At 42.8% G+C, this 23,146-nt stretch overlaps 1 protein-coding gene and 1 long non-coding RNA gene across 28 annotated transcripts in view; both read left to right on the forward strand.

Annotated features, from left to right (window-relative positions):
* The window catches only part of NCOA2 (nuclear receptor coactivator 2), a 372,907-nt gene that overhangs the window by 284,515 nt on the left and 65,246 nt on the right, over positions 1-23,146 (forward strand).
* On the forward strand, positions 18,134-22,890 carry LOC146403846 (uncharacterized). The gene is made up of 2 exons (XR_014843699.1): positions 18,134-22,262; positions 22,805-22,890. It is a non-coding gene; the product is annotated as an uncharacterized LOC146403846 (long non-coding RNA).

Consider the following 23,146-nt stretch of genomic DNA (forward strand, 5'->3'; position numbering starts at 1 on the left):
TCCCTTCTGGAAACCTGCTTCGTGTTCTCTGTCCCTATATTACCTGACTGCCAGGCTGCTTCAGGGTTGATCTCATTGTCTACTTTTTACAGATGAGGAAACTGATATGCAGAAGCAACAGTAAGGTCGAGGCCTTAAAACTAGTATATGACAAGCCAGGGTTCAAACCCCAGTCTGTGGGTGATTCTAAAGCCTGTGATCTTTCTTCTATGTTTCTACTGTGTTTCTATGATGTTCTGAGAATGGTGATCAGGTCTTCAACTTCGCCAGTGTATATTATGAAAGAAAATGTTGACCTACAGAGAAATTCCAAAAGCAACACACTCAAAACCAGAATAAAGATTTATAATGGTTACTGCTGGATCATTAGTGATAGTTTTAACACGTATTATTCACAGAAGAGATTTGGATGACTTGGGGTTCGATGTGATTTCATTCGATATCTTTTCTGTTGTTGTTGCTTTTTAGGGCCGCACCTGAGACATATGGAGGTTCCCAGGCTAGGAGGTGAGTCAGAGCTGTAGCCACTGGCCTACATCACAGCCACAGCAACACAGGATCTGAGCTGCATCTGCGACCTACACCACAGCTCATGACAACATCGGATCCTTAACCCCTGATCGAAGCCAGGGATCGAACCTACAACCTCATTATTTGTAGTTGGATTCATTTCTGATGTGCCACATGCGCCACAACAGGAACTCCTCATTCGTTATCTTAAATCTTACGGCAGTGCAGGCAGAGGCTATGAAGCACTGTAGGTTGAGGAACTGTAACAACCAACAGCCCTTTCAGGTTGTCAGTGCCTCTAGTCCCGTCTCCTTTGTGTTCATTTCTGACCAGGCTTCTTTGATTACTGGTGAATAGCTTCAGTATTGTCTTTTTTTATTGTGCCTTTGTAGTTTTCTCAGTATCAAAGGATGAAAAGAAAAAGATGCTGAAGTGTTGATCAGTGAAAAGAATTTTTCAGACATGAAGACCTTCTGAATACTATTGCTCTGTATTCAGAGCATTCACATTTTTCCAAGAGGCAGATGAGCGACATAAAATATACAGGAAATATATCATGAGTTCACACTGTATACTTTCAGAGGCAGAGTTTCCACTAAGCCAGTGAAGATTAAGATTCAGGGGACTTGGAGTTCCCTGGTGGCTCAGAGGGTTAAGGAGCTACTGTTGTCACGGCAGCAGCTTGGCATGAGTTTAGGTCCTGGCCTGGAAACTTCCACATGATGCGAGTATCCCCCCCCCCGAAAAAAGATTCGGGGCCTCTTCCTACACTGGCCCTTATGAGGTCATGTTCTAGATGGGGAAACTGCATTTGGGTCAGGAAGCACCGCTTCATAAGCATTTCAGATAATTGTCTAAAGACATAGAAAAAGAAATGTGAATAATCTTCTTCAAAGCTCTATCATCTACTGTCTTTTTTCTTATTCTCTGTAAAGAAGAATATGCATTATACCTAATTTTGTATTCTTAAAGAAATCCCTTCCCTCTAAATGTATAAGCTTCAGGCCCTACAAAACAGATCCATCCCTGTGTATCAGCAGTTGTCGTATACGTTAGGTCTACAGCGGAGGAGTCATCTGCTACCATGATAATGAGAGCTTGTGCATGCGCAATGCTGACTTTGCCAGGCACTACCATTCCCACCACCCATCATCGTCCCAGCTCATCCCTGCAGCCCTCTGCAGGCTAGGGCTCGTTATTAACTCCTTTTTACAGAAAAGGAGCCTAGGGCTTAAGTGAAATTGGTGAGACTGGCATGCCAATCCAGGTCTCTCCTAAACTCCAAAGCCAGTGTCTCCCAGGGGAGGAAAGGGATAAAATGAACGTGTCACCCCGCTGTTTACTCTTGTTTTTATCTGCCAGTGGGAAGATGTCGTTATGAGTGAATTGGATACGCTGTTATCAATTGAATTTAAGATCTGCTGAGACATCGTGGCTTACTTATTGGGAAGAATAGTTTTTGCAGCTTCTATTTCAAAAGATGCTGTATACTTACATGGTAGCTCTACTCTTTCTGTCAGGGGGAAAAAAAATGATAAAAGATCCCAAGCAAATGGAAAGTTGCTGTCTAGGCCAAAAAAGACTTCTTGGTATTTAGCCAGAAAATTGGATACCAAGCTTGTTTTAGAACATTCACTTTGTTGCCCCGGTGTGAGCAGATGAAGAATTGTTCTGTCAGAGCGAATGTTCATCATTTTCTCTGCCCACCTTATTTGTGCAGTGTAACCTCGAGATAAACAACACTTCTGCTGTTAAGGTGTACATTTCAGGGAGAGGATTGGGAGCGAAACAGACTTTATTGACAGTCTCTGTGACCAGCCGTACTCATCAAGTTACTGACCAGAAGCAAAGCAAAAGGCTTTCATACAGGGAACCGAACCTGGCTGTATTCAAGACTACCTAAAGTGTGTTTTTTAACTTGTGTGTTCTGCAATAGAAGAGTGTGCGATGCAGACATCCCCCTGGAAACTTGATTTTATTAGATGTCAGGTATTTAATATTTTGGAAATCTGTAGCTGTTTGAAAGGGTTCTTTTGCCTTGTGTTTCTCATTTCTGTCATTTTGAACAAAAGAAAGCCTCAATTCAGCATGGTCATGTAAGAAAAATAATATTGATCGTATTTCTCAGGAAAATACAATCCTGAAAAGAGAGAAAAATTGTTCATTAAAATGGACTTGGGGAGTTCTTGTTGTGGTTCAGTGGTAATGAACCCGACTAGTATCCTTGAGGACATGGGTTTGATCCCTGGCCTTGCTCAGTGGGTTAAGGATCCAGCCTTGCTGTGAGCTGTGGTATAGGTCGCAGGTCGCATCCTATGTTGCTGTGGCTGCAATGTAGGCCAGCAGCTGCAGCTCTAATTTAACGTCTATCCTGGAAACTTCCATATGTTGTGGATGCGGCCCTAAAAAGCCAAAAAAAGAAAAGAAAGAAAGGGACTTAGATTCTGTTCCTACAGTATTAGAACCTTAATCGCCTACAATAGATTTAGACTCCTTTGGGGCTTATCGGTTTTGGAAATAAGACATTCTGTCTTATGGAAGAAAAGTGAAGTAAATAATGTCAGTACTTGCATGGCATTGCTTCCCATATTCATGACTGATTCACCCCCTCGGGGCTGGATGCTGGGCATTCCGGAATCCCCAAGCCACTTGGCGGAGTCTGTGTCTTTCTTCTCAGTAGAGTGGTGATTCCTTATTTAAGCCTGCCTCCCTTAGCAGGGTAGACACATACCACCGTTCTCTAAGGGTCGAAGTTTCATAGGTACCTTACCATAGTGGTAAAGGGAAAAAAGGAAAGGAAAACAAGAAAGCAAGCCCTCTTGGAATTACTATGAATATTCTTTATCACCCCACAATTAAGTTCACCTTCTTAAGAGCTTTTCTTCTTTTGATAGAGTATCTTCGATTTATAGATCCTTTATGTCAGATTAGGAAAAAAAACATGAGTACATTTTATTAGGAATATATTGTTAGAGAACTAAAATTGTCAGAAGTGATTTTTTTTTTTCTTTTTTAATTTTAGGGCCGCACCTGCAGCATATGGAGGTTCCCAGGCTAGGGATCGAATTGGATCTGCAGCTGCCAGCCTACACCACAGCTCACAGCAACACCAGATCCTTAACCCACTGAGCGAGGCCAGGGATTCAGCCCACAACCTCATGGTTCCTAGTCTATTTGTTTCCACTGCGCCACAACGGGAACTCCAGAAGTGAAATTATTTTCGTGTTTGATTGTACAGGTATGTGTCTCATGCGTGGTTGGATTATTCTTTTTTCCCCTACTTGCCATTGCCTTCTTAAGAAAGAAACACAGAGTATCCTCAAACCCGAAAAACCATGTTTTCCTCTAAGATTTATTTGTAATTTAATTATTTAGAATAGAGAATATTTCAAAACAATACAGTTTTTTTGGTGACGAGATTCCTGGACCAGTTCCATAAAGCCTATTATAATCAGTAATGCTTCTAACTAGAATAGTTCTTAATATACAGCAGTGTTCAGATGGTGTAGTGCTAAATAGGATACAAATTCTTTCAGAGGCATCGCTGTGTTTACTGCAGTCTTTTCTTTCTGTCATATGTCATTTCAAGTACAGATAACTCTCCTCTGGGACTCCATGGACATTACTGATTTGAAAAAAAAAAAAAGAAGAACGCTCTTACCCCAAAAGGTGGGAACCACTGGCCCAATGTTGATTCCAGGGCGAGGCACTGTAGAGGCCAGTCGGACAACACATCCTTGTATTTCCTGGGATTTCCAGAGCCCTGGAGTGTGGTCTCCTCTCCTTTTTGCTCTGATAGGCCCTCTTGGACGCCTCCCTCTCCAGGCTTCCACTTGCCAAGACTCTTAGGAGCGAGCATAGTTCCCGAAGGGCAGGCTCATAGTAGCGATGGGCAGCCTCAGACTCGGGTGTGTGAGCGTCTGAAAGCCAGGGGCTCCTGCAGTCCTGAGCAGGCGGAGTAAACCAGAGAGGGGGCCAGGGTTATCTTTCCTTCGCCTCACCTGCTGCCCACTGGCTTCCTCTCACGCTCTCTTCCTTTCTGCCAGGACTTTTTTTTTTTCATCTCCCCTGATCCACTGCAGCACACAGTTCAGGTTTTTATGTACACTTCTTGTCTTTGAAGCAAGTGTTCAATCCTGGAATTACTTAGCTAGTTGAAACAGATAAAGTGAAAATAACAAAGGAAAAGTCACAAACGTTCAGGAAGTCGTTAAAACTCATAATAAATCGTGATCCAGATGTTCTTTGAAATATAAATGAGGCTGTATTTCAATCTTTTGTCTGTCTTCCCAATCTCATTGTCAGTCTTTAGGAATCCCTCCATGTGTCTCTTTTGATCTCGTGGGAAGTGCTTGTGGGGGCCCCTGCACTTAACCCGCCCGTATCCGTATGTCTGTGTCTCCTTCTCTCTCTTTTCTCTCTTTTCATAAATTCTGTTTCAAGAGACAGGGACCATATAGATAAATGGTGGGTCTTAAGTTGCATGAAGAGTGATGTATGGCTCATCAATATGGTGGCTCATGGGGTTGAGGATCCAGTGTTGCCACTACTGTGGCACAGGTTCAATCCCTAGCCCCGGAATTTCCACATGCCATGGGTACAGCCAAAAAAAAGAAAAATTTGTTTTTAGAGGAGACATACTAAGTGGGGGAAGGCCACCTGTGCCTGTGGAGAGGTGAGTACTGAAGCAGATCCCATTACCCGACTGACGAGGGGGGTGCCTGAGATTTTGGGTCCATACTTAGTGGCTTCAAAGCAATAGCATTTTAACCTTTGCTAACCATCTTCTCAGTACAGTCATTATTCCAAATTATGGGAATATATTCACTGCCCATCCATTGCCTATAAGGATACAATGTACAATGACCTATTTTCATATTTTTAAAAAACACATATTACGAGCAGATTTTGACCCTCAGGGAAGCAGTAGGGAGAGGTCATCAGGAACGTCACAAATTATGGACGCAGCAGCAGGATCTGTGAAGACCTGCTATTAAGTGTGCTCGTGCAGTCACAGTGCTGTGTTGCTCAGTGTGTTTTCTCCTGTTCCGTCCACTGCTTAGCCCCCAGAGTAACCCTTGACTTTAGAACCACTGTACCCCTCCCCAGTTTTTCTCTTTGATAATATAGTCACTCTGACTGTTCGTCTTCTCCCAACTTTCTTTGACTCTGCATTCTTATCATATAGGTAGTTGATTATGGTAATTCCCCTGTGTTGCCGCTCTTCTGTATACTAATCTGAGGAGCCTTTTAGATTCTTTCTGTGTACTATGCTTAATCCTCCTCTTTGGGAATCGAGGTTTCAAAATTGAGTTTTCGTATTGGGATAAGTAAAAGAAACGACCTGCACAGGCATGTGTTGTAGCTCCACTCTTAACTCAGTGATTCATACTTTTCAGAGGGCAGATACATGACCCATCACACCATTGTAGTTAAGTGACTGTAGGTTTTTCTCTTTTCTGTGCATCCAGTGGATTTCCTTGGAAAATTTGACAGATTATTTTTATTCCTGAAGAGTATGCACTCAGCCTGAATTTTTGAAACCTTTAAGTTCAGGTTCCTTGGCAATTGGGTTTATCCAGAGAGGCGGATATAAAAGATCATTAGCCTTCTAGTTTTTATTTTCCGAAGTTCTTTTGAGTTGCTACACTTCAGAGAACTGATTAGGCCCTGTTAGCATCCTGAGGTGTGTGCTTTGTTCCTGGTGTGTTGATGGAAGTTTATTTTGAGTTAAGTAATCAGCTCTTGCTATGTTCAGTCTCTGATGAAAGCATTCTTAGTGAAATCTCAGACAATTAGTCTCTCTTCATTCTGCATCTGGATCGTTGCTATATTGTGAACTTTACTCTCCAAATAAGCTGAATTGTCCAGCTAAGTAAATAAAAAACCTTCTAATACTTACAGATTTTTAAATTTCATTTTTATTTTATTGCATAAATCCTCAACACTTTAAAGAGACCATCTGTTCACCCCATCTCAGCACTTGGCTTCACCGTGGCAACATGCCTTTAACACACACAGGAGAGCAGGCCTTGTTTTTCTGATCTTTGCATCCTCGCTATCTAATACCGTGTTTATGTTTCCTTTAAAAAATGAAACACTGCTTTTTTAAAATCAAAATTACAAATAAAAATTGAGAAGTAAAGTCCCTTACACCATGTATCTATGTGCTTGGAGTTGATCCCGTGTAATCCAGCCAGAACATTTGAGAGTTCTTTCCATTTCTTTCTCAAGTGTGGATCAGTTCAACTCACTTTTATGGAGTGTCTGCATGGGTCAGCATGGACCATGCAAAGATGACAGGGATACAAAGATGAAAAATACAGGCCCTGGCTCCAGGACTCCACAGTCTTGAGGGAATTCTGAGGAGATGCAGATCAAATCAAATGATTTCCATATGGTGTAGTAAGTGATATTATGGCTGTGTTATGGAGGAACAGAGGGTTTAAAAAAAAAAAAAAAAAAATATATATATATATATATAGACTCCCTTGAGATTCCAGAAAGGTTTCCTGAAGGAAATAACACCTGGGGCCAAGAAGACCCCAGTCCTATCCCGTAAAGGTAGTGGCACGCAAGAGCCCAGCAATGCCTGGCCTGCTCTTTTGGAAACACCCCAGTTGAACTGGATTTTCATTTGTCATATTTCCCTGCTTGGCTGGTCCAGAGAGATAAGAAACAGGTGTTTCCCATTTAGGAGACACGACTGTTGGCCCCCCAAAAAAGGCAGCATATTTTAATATTTTAAAAAGAAACTTGGAGTTCCCATCGTGGCTCGGTGGTTAACAAACCTGACTAGGATCCATGAGGTTGTGGGTTCCGTCGCTGGCCTTGCTCAGTGGGTTAAGGATCTGGCGTTGCCGTGAGCTGTGGTGTAGGTTGCAGACTCGGCTTGGATCCCATGTTGCTGTGGCTGTGGCGTGGGCTGGAGGCTACAGCTCTGATTGGACCCCTGGCCTGGGAACCTCCATATGCCGCGGGTGTGGCCCTAGAAAAAGACAATAAATAAATAAATAAATAAATAAATAAATAAATACTTAAATTTGGTAACGTACTCCTCTTTTATCCCAATGAAAATTAAAATTTATGTTTCGAGGAGTTCCCATTGTGGCTCAATGCTAAGGAACCCACTGGTAACTATGAGGACGTGGGTTCACTCCCTGGCCCCACTCAGTGGGTTAAGGATCTGGCATTGCCGTGAACTGTGGTGTAGGTCGTAGGCATGGCTCGGATTGGTATTGCTGTGGCATAGACTGGAAGCTGCAGCTCTGATTCAACCCCTAGCCTAGATGTGCGGCCCTTTTTAATAGAAAAAAAAAAAGATTTATGTTGTCAATGTTACCATAGATAACTGGAGAAATGTTATTACTGTTAATACTAACATTGATTTTTTTAAATTTAAATTTATTGGTAGAAAAACCATAGAAGTGATAGTAAATTTAATTCATTAACAGCAGTGTCTCAAGATAACTTCAATAAAATATCCTCTTGTAAGTTTCTGATTTAATTTCTGTTTTATCACAAAGGGATGTAATTTTCTTTTCGTAGAAACTTGTCTATTTCTTTTCATTTGACTTAGCTTTACGCAACATGAATGAATTCACATTTTTCTTTATTATATAGTTACCTATATTAAATTATTTAAAGTAGTTTTTATTTGTAAACAGGTTTATTGGATTCTTTGCAGGACCGCTTGTAATTAGAAATGCAGAATAATAATATTGCTTGGCGCCTTTCTTCTGCGGCACCCAGAGCGCCTCACATACGTTATCTTATTAAGCCTCCTAACATCCCTGTGAGGCAGGGGCATTTTGCAGGCGATTATGGATTGCTTTGCTGAATCAGCACAGCTTTATGATAAGCTTGGAAAAGATTGAGGTCATGTACTGACTTGCTCTCAGGAAACCCCGTATGCAGCCAACCATTTTCCTTGGCAGGAGGGGGGCGACCACTACCACCAGTCTAGTCTCGGGGAAACCCACTGTCCACTGATGCAATTAAGAAAAATTTTTTGGAAAGAGCAAATCCAAGACAGTACATTGCCCCTCCGCCAATTCCGAGGCAGGTGAATTCCATAGGTAAGGCATGAGCACGGCCGACTTTATATCTGAGAAGAAAGGCTGCCTCACTCTTGTCTTGGCTCTCAGAATTGGACCTGCCCACTTGTCATGTGTATTCATCAACCACTCATCTGCATCACCTGGCAGGCAGGATTTCCAAAAAGAGGTTTTTGGAATTCACACTGTTCATCTGTGTTGACACTAAGCCTGTTTCAAAACGCCATTGGGTAGAACTTTTGTGAAGTCTAAATGGCAGCATAACGGAAGCTTAAGATAATTAAAATTGAAAATAGGAAGAATACATTTTATGATGATTTTATTTCACTATTTGAAGGGTTGTTGAATGGTAGGGCAACTTATCTCTTACAGCTAATATATGTAAAACAAAACTAATTTAAGCTAATGTGAACCAGTTAATTTGATAGGGAGTAACTTAATTACTATTATGCTTCATATTTATAATTAGTTAATTTTGATATATGCCATGGCCTGTAATTAACTTCCTGAGGATTTTTTTTTTTTCATCCATGTGATAGCCATGGCACTCACTGTGTATATCTTTCCATTGTGGCTTAAACTTTTCCATAACTTTTATTAGAGAACAAAATTCTCAGACTTTAGGATGTTTTTTAAAAATTTCTTGCGGGAGTTCCCATTGTGGCTCGGTGGTTAACAAATCCAGCTAGGAACCATGAGGTTGCAGGTTCGATCCCTGGCCTTGCTCACTGGGTTAAGGATCCAGCGTTGCCGTGAGCTGTGGTGTAGGTCACAGACACGGCTCAGATCCCACGTTGCTGTGGCTGTGGCATAGGCTGATGGCTACAGCTCCTGTTGGACCTATACCCTGGGAACCTCCGTATGCCGAGGGAGCAGCCCCAGAAAAGGCAAAAAGACAAAAAAAAAATTTCTTCCAAGTGGATTTGACTGCTTAATTAGTCTTTGTATTGAGAGCATGTAACATATAAAATCCAAGAGAATTACTAAATTACTAGTGGTATCATGCAATTTTTTCCCCTTAGCTTACAGAACTTGCTCAAGGATGACAGGCCCATGTGTTTAGAAAGGAGAGGATTATAGAAAAGGTGGTCAGGATACCAAATTTAGGGGTTTTGTAAATGTCAGCTTTTGTTCATTTCACCTTGACCTTGTCGTGCAAATCGTGGTCACCTCTCGTCCCCACTTTTGCTGGGCTTCCAAACCCGAAGGCGTGGCAGTCTGTGAGGCCTTTGCCTCTCGCTCGCCGCCTGGGGAGGTATGTCAGTTTCTGGGTGAAGCTGACCCTGATCTTCTGTACACAGAATCGCCTGCTGCTGTAAACCATTGCAGAAGCCTGGAGGACAACTCCGTGCCTCTCCTGCCTAAACTGGAGATCTCATTCATGCCCAACAGTATTTAAAGGGTCACTTTAAAGAGGTATTATGAAACATGGGAACTACTGAATGGATATCTGCCAGGAACTCTTTGCCTAGAATGCCTTCTCAGTTTAGGAGGCTGTGATGATTATGAGGAGACGTCACATTGTAGAAAATCAGGGAGATCTGCTTTGGGATTATTTCCCAAGTACTTCCCTGTCTTTTTCACGTCATCCTCGAAGTACAGCGATTGTCTGCCACAGTCAGACAGAGTTTGGGTACGTGTATTGAAAATCTGCAAATATGTAACTTTATGATTTTTTTTATCATCGCCATCATTTTGAGCATGTGTCAGCACACCATTATGGTATTGAATTTTTATGTGCTTTCCTCATTTTTTCAACTCATGACACACTAGTGCTCATTCATGACAGGACACAGGATGCAAGGAGGCCTCCAAGACTGGTGCCTGGCCTCATTTCCTCACAGTGACTTAGGAAGCCACTGTCACTGTGGCAGGTGTCGACTGAATGTTTGTGTCCCCCCACCCCGCAAATTCACACATTGAAGCCCTAACCCCCAACATAATGGTCTTTGGAGATGGGGCCTTTGGGAGGTAAATTAGGTTGGGTCATAAGGGTGGGGGGTGCTCACCATGGGAGCAGTGGCCTAATAAGAAGAGAAGGAGGTTTTTCTCCCTCTCTCCCTGCACACAAAGAAAAAGCCCCGTGAGGACACAGCAAGAAGTCAGCCATCTACAGGCCAGGAGGAAATCTCTCACCAGGAACTGAATTGGTGAGTCTGTTGATCTTGGACTTACCAGCCTCCAGAACTGGGAGGAATAAACCTGTTGTTCAGGCCAAAAGAAGAAGAAATACACAAATACAATCAGGATTCTCTTTGTTGTGTAGGCAAACCTTACGTTAAAAAATTCTGTAGTGGTATGTATTTGGCCCTTCAAAGAAAGTCAGATCCTTCTTTGACTTCAGATGTGATCTTGCCAATTGAAGATGCCATCCTCAGGTGACAGCTCTTCCCTGTAAGAGGGCCCTGGTGATCTTAGTGCAGAGGATGAATCCTTCATAACAGCTCCAGCCTTCACTCCACCTGGCCGGCACCGAGCACTGCACTGGTGCTGGAGTCCAAGTTCATAAAGACCAGGACCATTTTGAGATTAGCAAGGGGTACCCACACTTTGATACGTAAAAATGTGAGTTCAAAACTGTTTCAAGTGTTTGGTTTTTTTTGTTTTGTTTTGTCTTTTCAGGGCCACACCCACGGCACATGGAGGTTCCCAGGGTTTAGGGGTCTAATCAGAGCTATAGCTGCCGGCCTACACCACAGCTACAGCAATGAGGGATCTGAGCCACATCTGCAACCTACACCACAGCTCACAGCAATGTGGGATCCTTAACCCACTGAGTGAAGCCAGGGATCGAACCTGCAACCTCATGGTTCCTAGTCTTGGATTTGTTTCCTCTGCGCCATGATGGGAACTCCAAAACTGTTTCAAGTATTTGAATAAAATAGATTAAACTTCTGTTTGTGTGTTATATAAAAATGATACTTGGTGTAGTTTTTCCCACAAAAAAATCTGTTTTGGAGAACATAGACCTTCTGACAGGTAAGCTCTTCTCAGACCTGGGATTGTACACTTCTCTCACTGCCTTTTCTTCCTGAAGCCCTGGAGAATAAACATGGGTACCTTTCCACAAGCACAGTGGCTCTGGAATAAGTTTATAAAATTTTTAAGGTTCATATTTGTGTTGTGTGTGTTTTTAACTATTAGGTAGCCTCATACATAGTTCCTAATTGGTTAAAGGACAGAAATACTAAAAAAGTCTTTTCTGAACCAGGCAAAGCATAAACCCACAGAGAAAAACTAATGAAAAACAATCAAGAATGATGACTTTAGGGTCACTGGAAATGATGAACTTTGCATGTAGTAATTATTCAGAGCACCTGAAATGGACTTGACCCTACCTACTGCCTTAATAGTCACTTCTTTTCTTCCCAAAAATGCACATGGGAACTACCTAGGTTTTATGTCTTAGTAGTAAACCTGCTGTGTTGATCTAGACAGAACCTTGTTTTTTTAGAGATTTTTGCCTCTAGGAGGTTTAGTGGTTGAAGATGGTGAGGTTTTCTGGAGCTGTGTCGTGTGCCCTGTGACCTTGGGAGTAAGCCCTGGGTGCCCTGAGCCTATTCCCTGCCCACGGAGAGGGCTCCCCTGGGACGCTGCACTCACCTTGCAGTCCCCGCCTTTGTTCTGGTGAATCCTGGTTGCTTTGACCCCTTGAGTGTATGCCTCCGCTCAGTCGCCTTCCGAGCTTGGCCAACACTGCGGTACTACATAGGTTTGTGCTGAGTTCTTGAATTGTTACCCTCGCTATGCTGTCTCTACTGCAAGGATGTGATTTAACATAATTTAATGTCTCGGGTCTCCAAATTAGATGATTCCAAGTTCTGTTATCAGCTTCTTGCACTGGGTGCTTTCAGTTGGGAACACCTGCTTTTTTGTTAAAACGCCTGCCCGGGGGTCCTCCTGTGATTGCTCTGGCAGAGGCGCACGTGAGCTGCCGGGACTGGATTTAGGAGGCAGAAAGGCTGGGAACTGCGGCCTCCCTGTGGGGTTTTTGGGATCACAGGGGAGGAGAGGTGTGTCTGTACATCTAGCTGTTCTGTCTCTTCATGAGGCACAGGTGTCAGGTCTGCGTCTGCAGAGAAAAACTGGAAGGAAAACCTGTCCAGATGGGAGAGAGAAAGCCAGCAGGTGGGACACACGGACCATAAAGCCAATTGGAGCAAGAGGCCTGGTGGGGGTGGGGCACAGGGGGCAGAGGAGGGGCCGGGGTCTCTGTGATGTCTCCCACTGAGGTAAAGGGAGGCTTGCCAGTGGCTCCGAGGGGTGGAGGCAGCCAGGACGGATCAGGGAAGGCCGAGGGACCGGCCCTCCGTTTCTGCCCCCCCCCCCGCCCCGCCCACCCCTTTCTACCCCGAGCCTTTGTTGGCCGCTTTCATGGTGGGAAGCCTCCTGGTAGTCACCCGGTGTCCAGAGTTGCATAACATCAGCATCTCCAGGGATTTCGGCCCTCTTCTGCCCAGCTTGCTTTCCAGACCATGCTCAGGCCCTGACCTTCCCCTTGGAGGCTGGGGCTGCCCCAGCCCACTGGTGGGAAGAACAAGAAATCTGATGAAGCAGCCTGGGTCCCTGGGCAGATGGGTGGTTTGTAGAAATCTACCTGGATCTGTTTATAATTTCTGAAGAGCTGAGAGTGACTGGAAAATTCCCAGAGTTAGATAAAAACTCCCCTGATACCCAAACAACCTTTTTTTTTTTTTTTTGAGCAGTTGTAGCTTCCTGAATGATACCTAATTGAATAGAGTTGGTCTATTTTTGTTTCTCTTCATCTCTCAGGTGTAGAAGGAGTATGGGTGACCTTTCTTCCCAGGAGTGGTCCCTCCTAACCACCGTGGGAACTTTCCTGATGCCCTTGGCACATATGCTCTGACCTTCTCTCTCATCCCTTTTCTGTTCTTTTCTTTTCTTTCAAATAAAAGTCTTATTTTAGAATAGTTTTAAACTTTCAGAAAAGTAGCGAAAATAGCACAGAGAGTTCCCATATATCCTTCCCTGGTCTCCCCATCCACATCTTTTTTTTTTTTTTTTTTTTTTTTTTTTGGTCTTTTTTTGTCTTTGTTGTTGTTGTTGCTATTTCTTGGGCCGCTCCCGCGGCATATGGAGGTTCCCAGGCTAGGGGTCCAATCGGAGCTGTAGCCACCGGCCTACACCACAGCTCACAGCAACGCCGGATCCTTAACCCACTGAGCAAGGGCAGGGACCGAACCCGCAACCTCATGGTTCCTAGTCGGATTCGTTAACCACTGCGCCACAACAGGAACTCCCCCATCCACATCTTAACATGACTACAGTAGCACATTTGTCACATTTCAGGGACCAATATTGATACATTATTATTATTAACTAATGTCTATATTTTATTCAGATTTTCTTTTTTTATTATAATTGATTTACTTTGTTCTGTCAATTTCTGCTAAAGATTGTTTTTCTCATATTATCTCCTATCACACTCTGTCACAAGTGAGTGGATATAGTTCCCTGTGCTGTACAGCAGGACCTCATTGCTTATCCATTCTAAATGTAGTAGTTTGCATCTACTGCCCCCAAACTCCCCATCCATCCCACTCCCTCCATCTCTCATCCCTTTTCTACTTTAATAGACTACAAAAATCAGTCTGAGAATAAACCTCCAGTATGTTAGGTACGCAGTGAAGTTCTTCAGAACAGATCCCTCTGAAGAGGCATTTATGAATTTTAGATTCCGTATATCCTGATTTTCAGCTCCAGGTGTAACACAGTATTGAGCCCCTACTAGGTGCCAGCCGGTGTAGCCAAGGAGCCAGCCATGCTATAAAAGGGACACATTGGTCATCTCCCAACACTTGGGAACATGACTAGGGGGAGAGAGGCACCGGACTTTGCAGCAACGAGAGGGGCTTAGCTTGATGGTTGTGAGCTTCTGGAACAGTGATGCGGTCTTCAAGAGAATGGGTAGAAGGGCATCTGCGCAAATGAAGCAGGTGGAGAAAATACTTGAAATCTTCAAACAGAATTATGCCTTCAGGGAAGTAATAGATCTTTCTAGGGTGTAAGATAGGATTGTTAGGAGATGTTTTGCTGTGCTAATAAACAATAATGATTTGCAAGATAAAATATTTATGCTATCTAGACCAAAGTCTTTAAGGATTTTAGAAACAATGTTTCATGTAATTTCCATATTTTAACGTATTCATTAGAAACTTTATATGCTCCTGTAGCGTAGTCTTGCTGGCGTTGCTTGAGTTAACATGATTGTTGGAGAGAAATAGAGCATTTTTATAGTTTGGTCTTTTTGGGGGTGGCTGCCCTTAAATATCCTTAGTCCTGAATTTGAACCCCCCCTCACTTCTCATTTCTTTTATGCCTTCTAATTTTTTTTCTCCCTTCATGTCGTCTCAGTCTCACCTGTCAGCCTTCTAAACAAATTATGATGCCTCCATTTCCTTATTCAGATAATTCCTAAAGCCTTAGCTAGCAGTGCCCGATGTATTAGATTTAACTCTGAATAAGCAGTTCTCATGTTCTGTTTTGCCTTCATCTCTTAATACTCCATTGCTGGAGAAGATGCAGGCAGAGACTGCCATTCTCATGCTGGAGAATGAAGGAGCCCTGGCGGCCTTGGTTTAATGACGTGGGCCTGTGGCCTTGCAGTTGATTAACTTGCAGTATTTCTGAAGCCATATTTCCACAGATTTAAACAAGATTCCTTTTACTGCTGATGTGGTTTACTGTGTGTCTGACTTTTCTTCCTTCCTTCTCTCGTCTGTCTTTAAATTTAAGCTCCTACATCATAGACATAGTTAAATTATGTAAAAGAGAGAGATTTTGGACAAATTGTTCTATACTGGCCTTGCTGACTACACTTGATTATCCACTGTGTGTTTTACCTGTCAGTGCATTGAGTGTGGATAGGTAACTGTGAAGTGGGGCACTGAATAAAATGGTGCATTGGTCCTAGCAGGTTCAGGGACAAGCTAGAGCATCTTCTACCCATTATACCCAGAATCTTTTCTGGTTACTGTTTTCCCTCTTGATGCATGTAACACATTAACTTTAAAAGTAGGGTCTGCATGTTTCAAGCTTGTGGCATGCTGGTGGATTCTATGTAAGAAATCATGCCTTACCATTGATGAAAATGAAACCAAGCCGGTTGCTTTCTCTGAAGCAGAGAGGAAGAGGGTTTTGCTGGGGGCAGGTTCATTTTTGCTGTTGTTTCATGCTGAAGGGAAACCATGATGTGTTAACTCGAAGCTCGAAGTCAGAAAGAGAGGCAACTTGGAGCCGAGGTCCCTCCCACTACCCAAGAAAATGCAGCTGCGTGTTTTTAATATGCACGGCAGGAGATTTCAGCAGCCTGATGATATATAGTGCATTAATGTTGAAAAGATAAACACATTTGGAGAGCACAGGAAGGGCCTTGTGTTTTTATGTTAGCAGAATGCTTCCTAATGAATAAGAATGTGCTGCTGGCTTCACAGAGCCAGATGGCAGCTTTTCTAATTTTAGTTGGGTGCAGATGTATAATTCTCTGGTTTTACCTTCTAGAACCTTTGAGATGCTACAGAACTTTTCCTGTAATATTTTATCTATAGTGCTTGGCCAGAAACAGCCTGTCATTGTCTCAATGACTTCTTTGCTCTGAGAGGGTCCCAGTGCTGCTGGGTTTGACAGTCACATCCAGCTCCTAAATGCAGGAAAAGATGGAAATCATGCGTGTATTCCCACTGGAGTCTTAAAATTTGTTGTGAAGGTGATTAGACTTGTGTTTGACGTCAGTCTGCTGAAAAATTGATAGGTATCTGGGTGAGTGGTTTTACTCCTTTTGGAGTGGTGGAATTAATTCTAAAACCTGCATAAATTATCAGGTTCTGTTTTAGTCAAAGATTCTAATACTGTAAATAATACTGCTTCAGTAAAAGCAATATCCTCATGCTTGACCAAACCTCGAAACAGCTTGTAAACTCTTACTTGTTACACAACCGGGAGGTCTAGACATGGGCACTGTTCATGTCTTTTCTTTATATGGGTGTAAAACTAAACACCTTGGTGGTGATCTTTCAGTCGACGTATTTTTGCAGAATGAGTGATTGACATTTGTTTAAATTCTGACTTTTTAACAATAATTTCTACAAATTTTCCATGGCCTCTTCGGATGATTTTTTAAAAAGGAAGAAAAGAAAGAGTATAAACCTCTTTAATAATGGCCATATTTCCCCACCACCACCGTCCCTCTGATGGACAAACATTAAACAAAACAGCACTTAGGTTTTTAAGTCACCAGTGGTGCTGCTGCAATTGGAACAATTATGTGGCTGTCCCCCGAGCCATGACTGCCATCCCTGTGAGGAGCTAGGACTCTGTCCCCGTCATGTTTTGTGGAAAGGACCTCTGAATGTATGTTCTCAGTTCAGTTGTCTAATAAACAAATAAACAAGACCTTCTAATAGTATGAGATCCTCTAAGTTATCAAAAGTCAATAAATGATGTTTTTTAAGAACATGTCTTAAAAAAATTCATCATTTAAATATAACTAATTATATTTTTGTTTGTTTGTTTGTTTTTAAGGCCATGCCCGCAGCATATGGAAATTTCCAGGCTAGGGGGTGAATCGGAGCTGCAGCTGCCAGCCTACACCACAGCCTCAGCAATGCCGGATCTGAGCCATGTCTGCAACATACACCACAACTCATGGCAACATGGATCCTTAACCCACTGAACAGGATCAGGGACCGAACCTGCATCCTCATGGATAGTAGTCGAGTTCATTACCACTGAGCCACAATGGGAACTCCAAAAATGGCTAATTACACTTTTAAAGAAGGGAGAAATTTTTTGCTAGAATCACAGTTTCTGATTTGCTTCTGTTCTCACCAAGAAACTTATGTTTTACTTTTTCTTTGTATTTTTAAACTACTTAAATATCTAGAGATCAAATGCTTCCCTATTCACCTTTCCTTCTGTTCTGAGAGAAAACAGGAATAGTAATTACTTATAAAGAAAAGCATATGGAATAGAACATTAATGATTTTCCCCCAGCTTGCGGTATGACTCATCTTAACATGGTCCCTGAAGAGATAGGGTTTTGTTCTTTGCTCTGAAACTGGAAATCTAATTAATTGGTATTGGATTTCTAGAGTGCGGGCAAATGGGGGAGGGAACCGGATGGGTTTGCTCTTGGAGCAGCCACCCAGGAGGGAGGGGACTCTGGGAGAGCGATGACAGAGGTCCCCGGACAGTCTCCCAATCAGAGCTATGCATTTTTAAAGCCAGGCTGTCATAAAGACCTGAGCTATTTTATAGTACTTTTGTCTTTTCGGGAGTGAAGAAGAGAAAGATAGAATTATCGTTTTCATTGTTAATCTCTTAAGTCATATTCTTTGTCTGAAAAGAATAACTTTAGCAGCAACATGGATGGAACTAGAGACTCTCATGCTAAGTGAAGTAAGTCAGAAAGAGAGAGACAAATACTGTATGATATCACATATCTGGAATCTAATATATGGCACAAATGAACCTTTCCACACAGAAACGAAAATCATGGACTTGGAGAACAGACTTGTGGTTGCCAAGGTCGGGGCGGGGGGGGGGGGGGACTGGGATTTTTAGGTTAATAGATGCAAACTGTAGCCTTTGGAATGGATAAGCAATGAGATCCTGCAGTATAGCACTGGCTGGTCACTTGTGGTGGAGTATGATAATGTGAGAAAAAAGAAGGTATATATGTATGTGTGACTGGGTCACCTTGCTGTACAGTAGAAAACTGACAGAACACTGTAAATCAGCTATAATGGAAAAAATTAAAATCATTATAAATAAAATAAAATAAATAACAAAAAAAAAGAATGACTTTAGGTGGTCTAGTGGTTAGGATTCAGTGCCTTCACCTCTACAGTCCGGATTCAAGCCCTGGTATGGGAACTGAGATCTCACATCAAGCCGCTGCACACCATGTCCAATAAATAGATAAATAGAATTAAAAGGATAACGTTAATGATCCAAGTGCAGCAGGAAGAAATAGAAGACAGGGCATGGAGGAGAAATCTTTTTTATGGGCTCTGAAAATTAAATTTTTCTCTGTTTTTTCCATTTAAGAGTTCCATCTGTAACAATGAGATTTTATGAGGTTTTGATCACATGAAATTCTGGGATGATCTTTCTTCTTTTGAGTTTACTGAAGGATATTTTGGTAACAGAATGTATTTTTATGGTTAATGGATGCAAAATATAGAAAAGTAAATATAATTTGTGACCACTGAGAAAACTGCCTGATTTTAAAAATATTAAATAGTATGTTTGAGTATAGCAATGCTGTTCTTACAGAAGTATAAATATATCTAAGGATTTAAGCTTATTTATATCCAGGACATAAAAATAGCATACTCATTACTGAAATGCTCCATCAAGATACCAATATATGTCCAGTTAACATAACAGTGTATCTCAAAGGAGTCCTTTTCTTTCTCCTATTTAATTTCAAAGCCCAGAAGAACATTGTACAGAGGTAGTAATTATTCTATGAAAAGTACCCAAATAATATGAATTTGTGGCCAGTTTAATTTAGATTCCAATTACTTTAGTAAAGCCATGTTTCTGGGTATTTTCTGTCACTTCATATTATGGATTTTTTTTAATATTGAGAAATAAAGCACAAATCTAGTACAGAATCAGATAATAGATGGCACATTAGTGGAAAAATGCATATATCCAAACATTTAGTGGGAATAGCCGTGAACGGTCCTCAATGAAAAGTTCTCTTGGAGTTCCCTTTGTGGCACAGTGGAAACGAATCCAGCCAGGAGCCATGAGGTTGCAGATTTGATCCCTGGCCTCACTTAGTGAGTGGGTTAAGGATCTGGCGTTGCCGTGAGCTGTGGTGTAGGTCGAAGACTCGGCTCTGATCTGATGTGCCTGTGGGGTAGGCCAGCAGTTGTAGTTCTGATTGGATCCCTAACCTGGAAGCTCCATATGCCTCGGATGCAGCCCTAAAAAAATAATAATAATAAAATAAAATAAATAAAAGTTCTCTTGAGGGAGTTCCCATTGTGGCTCAGCAGTAATGAAACCAACTAGTATCCATGAGGATGGGGGTTCAATCCGTGGCCTCACTCTGTGGGTTGGGGATCTGGCATTGCCATGAGCTGTGGTGTAGGTTGCAGACTTGACTTGGATCTGGCATTGCTGTGGCTGTGGTATAGGCCAGCAGCTGTAGCTCTGATTCGACCCTTAGCCTGGGAACCTCCCTATGCCTCCTTTTAAAGATTTATCAATTGGATGTTAGAAAGAGGGGAAAAAAATTACGTTTCATTATTACAGTGAAATTTTCTGGATGATTATTTTTATCCAGGCTTTCCAGTAGAGTCCAAACACATTTTATCTGCTCGAAATCATCTCTTACATGAAATTTCAGGCCCTTACGCTAAATTTCATCTGATCCTTAGATTCTTAAAAATGAAAGAAAATGCTGTGCAGATATAATCTCATTCTACATGTTTTCTGATAAAAGCCAAAAATTCCACATCGCTGGTTTATTTAGAATACTCCAGCCCAAAAGTTAGCAGTGTTTAGGAACCTGCATGATTGAGTTTTCCAGGTCTGAATTTTTTAAACTCACAAAATATTGATGAATGAATGTAGGAAACTTTTGGTTCTTCAGAATTATAATCAGATCCTCAAAATGTAAACTTCTCACAAAGCATATTGAATGTCTTTAAAAGACTTGGGAGATATAAATAAGACACAAGGATGTAATATATAGCTCAGGGAGTGTGTCCAATATTTTATAATTTTAAGTGGAGTATCATCTATAAAAATATCTTGTCACTATGTTGTACACCTGATACTAATGTAATATTGCAAATCAACTGCGTTTCCATTTTTTTAAAGAAAGGACTCAGAAGTGGATTATCACAAACATTATTACTTGGAATTTATTTCGTCCTAAAACGAGGCTTTAATATAGACACCATAGAAAGTAATAATTTATAGCTATCGTAATATCAGAATCTCCTGTGACAAATAGTGCGATGGTTTCTAGTAAGCAGCAGTAGGTGTGGAGCTGCCTCTGTGATGAGCAGCTCTTGCCTCCTGCCTCACTCTCCTTCACCTGAATCCAAATAACGTCCATTCTCTAAGAAGACTAAAACCACCTAATGTAACAGTGGAAGGATCGGAGAACTGAGGATCTTCAAGAACATGAGCTGCCTCAACATCTGCTGACCAAGGCAGGATAAGATGGTCCATCATATAAGACAGGTTCTCCTCAGGAGACCCTCTCCCCATATTTCAGTCCCTGCGCATCTGCTTCTGCCCCTGGAGCCAGTGCCAGCAGTGGGCCTCATCTTGCCGGTCAGCCAGCAGGTATCTAGTGAAACCTTCTGTGACAAGGGACAGTGCTCACCATGAGGATACAGACATGCCCCGCCCCCTTGTGAAACCCTGGTGGAGATGGTGTACCATCTCCTGGGCTGCGAGTCTCACTGCGGGATGAGGGGAGAACACCGTACCTTCCAAAGCCATGTAGCAGAATCTCGTGCAAAGAGGACCTTAGAATCTGCTGAATCTAAGAGACCCTCTCCCAGGAGGACTTCTCGGGCTCACCATCCCACTCTGAGAGTCACTGCTGCCACCGAAGATGCTGGTGGGAACGTGGTGCCCTGGTGACCAGTCAGGAGGCTAAGGGAAAGCTGAGAAGTCCTAAGATTACAGGGTGTTAGCCCGCGTTGCTCCTCCACCCTGACTCTGCCACAGCCTTGAAAGCAAGAGGAACTGAGTAAGAAGGCAGCGGAACACATGCATTTATAATAACTGGTATATGGCTCTTAGGATTGATTCTGTGGTAACAAAACTCAGGAATCCTTAGGCCCACAGCCTGCAAGGACCCAGCCAAGTACCTGGCTGTTAAATTTGAGGAGAACGTGGATGAGGTACCAGTACTGTCCCTGGAATGGTGGGCAGGAAAGTGAGCAGAAACTGGTGAGAAATCTCCAGCCTTACAGAATGAACGGGCAAAGGCAGGGAAAAACATATACCCTGATATGTATTTATTTGGGGTTTAGATAAATAGTGAAAAAGATTCTAGGAAAATGGGGAGGAAAAAAGATTCTAGGAAAATGGGGAGGAACCCGGATGGGATCATACGCAGTAATTGTCTGGAGAGCCTGAGATATTTCCTGCCTTGGTTCAGACTGGCCAAGGAGTTGAGCTCAGACCACGACAGCAGGTGGGGCAAGGGATGGGGGATGGGGGGCAGCGAGAAAAGAAACGAAGTGAGCCCACACAGGTCCTCACATGCTGAGTTGTAAGAGCTGCCAGACAAGTCAGATCTCTGTTTATAGCTGGTCACCACTCTTCAGATCTAAGCAGGTGAATCAGGAATGCAGCAGAGGGATTAAGAAAACAGATACTCTCCGCTTCTCAGCTCCGCATTTAGAACTCAGTGAGGGAGAGCTCATGGGACAGATATGCTGTTAGTGAGTCACATGTGTAAACTACTTTATAGTTTTTAAAGTGCTTTACATATCATCCCATTTACTCCTGTCACACTGTGCGATGCACGAAGGCAGATACTAAGGCCTTAAAGAGCTGAAGTGGCACGCTCCAGCTCACAGTCTACTGAGTGACTGAGCTTAGACTTGAACTCCATGAGCCTTTTTCCCCTTTTTTTGTTTGTTTTGCTTTTTTAGGGCCCCACCCAAAGCATAGGAGGTTCCCAAGCTACAGGTCGAATCAGAGCTGTAGCCACCAGCCTACGCCACAGCCGCAGCAACACCAGATCCGAGCTGCGACTGTGACCTACACCACAGCTCACGGCAACACCCGATACTTAACCCACTGGGTGAGGCCAGGGATCAAACCCACAACCTCATGGTTCCTAGTCAGATTCATTTCCGCTGCGCTATGAGGGGAACTCCCTTTTTTCCTTTTCCACTGATAAATATGCATGAGGAAGCTCTCTGTCTAGGAGCAGCAAGACTTGGAGGCCCTGCGTAATTCTTAATTCCTTTGTAGGTTCCTAGGTACAGATTAAGCTTTACAGGTTTTCAAAATACTGTGTAAAATTTTTTGTTGCAAAAAGAAGCAGGGGAGTTCCTGTTGTGGCTCAGTGGTTAACGAATCTGCCTAGGAACCATGAGGTTGCAGGTTCGATCCCTGGCCTTGCTCAGGGGGTTAAGGATCTGGCATTGCCATGAGCTGTGGTGTAGGTTGCAGACACGGCTTGGATCCTGAGTTGCTGTGGCTGTGGCGTAGGTCGGTGGCTACAGCTCCGATTAGACCCCTAGCCTGGGAACCCCCATATGCCAAGGGAGCAGCCCTAGAAAAGACAAAAAAAAAAAAAAAAAAAAAAGAAGCAGCAGGGAGGAGTTCCTGTCATGGCTCATCAGAAACGAATCTGACTAGCATCCATGAGGACACAGGTTCAATCCGTGGCCTTGCTCAGTGGGTTAAGGATTCGGTGTTGCCATGAGCTATGGTGTAGGTCACAGATGCAGCTCTGATCCCTTATTGCTGTGGCTGTAGTGTAGGCCAGCAGCTACAGCTCCAATTCGATCCCTAGCCTGGGAACTTCTGTATGCTGTGTGTGCAGCCCAAAAAGCAAAAGTAAA

The sequence above is a fragment of the Sus scrofa genome, chromosome 4 (genome assembly GCF_054392235.1).
Source record: "Sus scrofa isolate SSC_HxYL_T2T_F1_AM1 chromosome 4, Sscrofa_HxYL_maternal_Yorkshire_Landrace_v2.0, whole genome shotgun sequence".
Taxonomy (NCBI): domain Eukaryota; kingdom Metazoa; phylum Chordata; class Mammalia; order Artiodactyla; family Suidae; genus Sus; species Sus scrofa.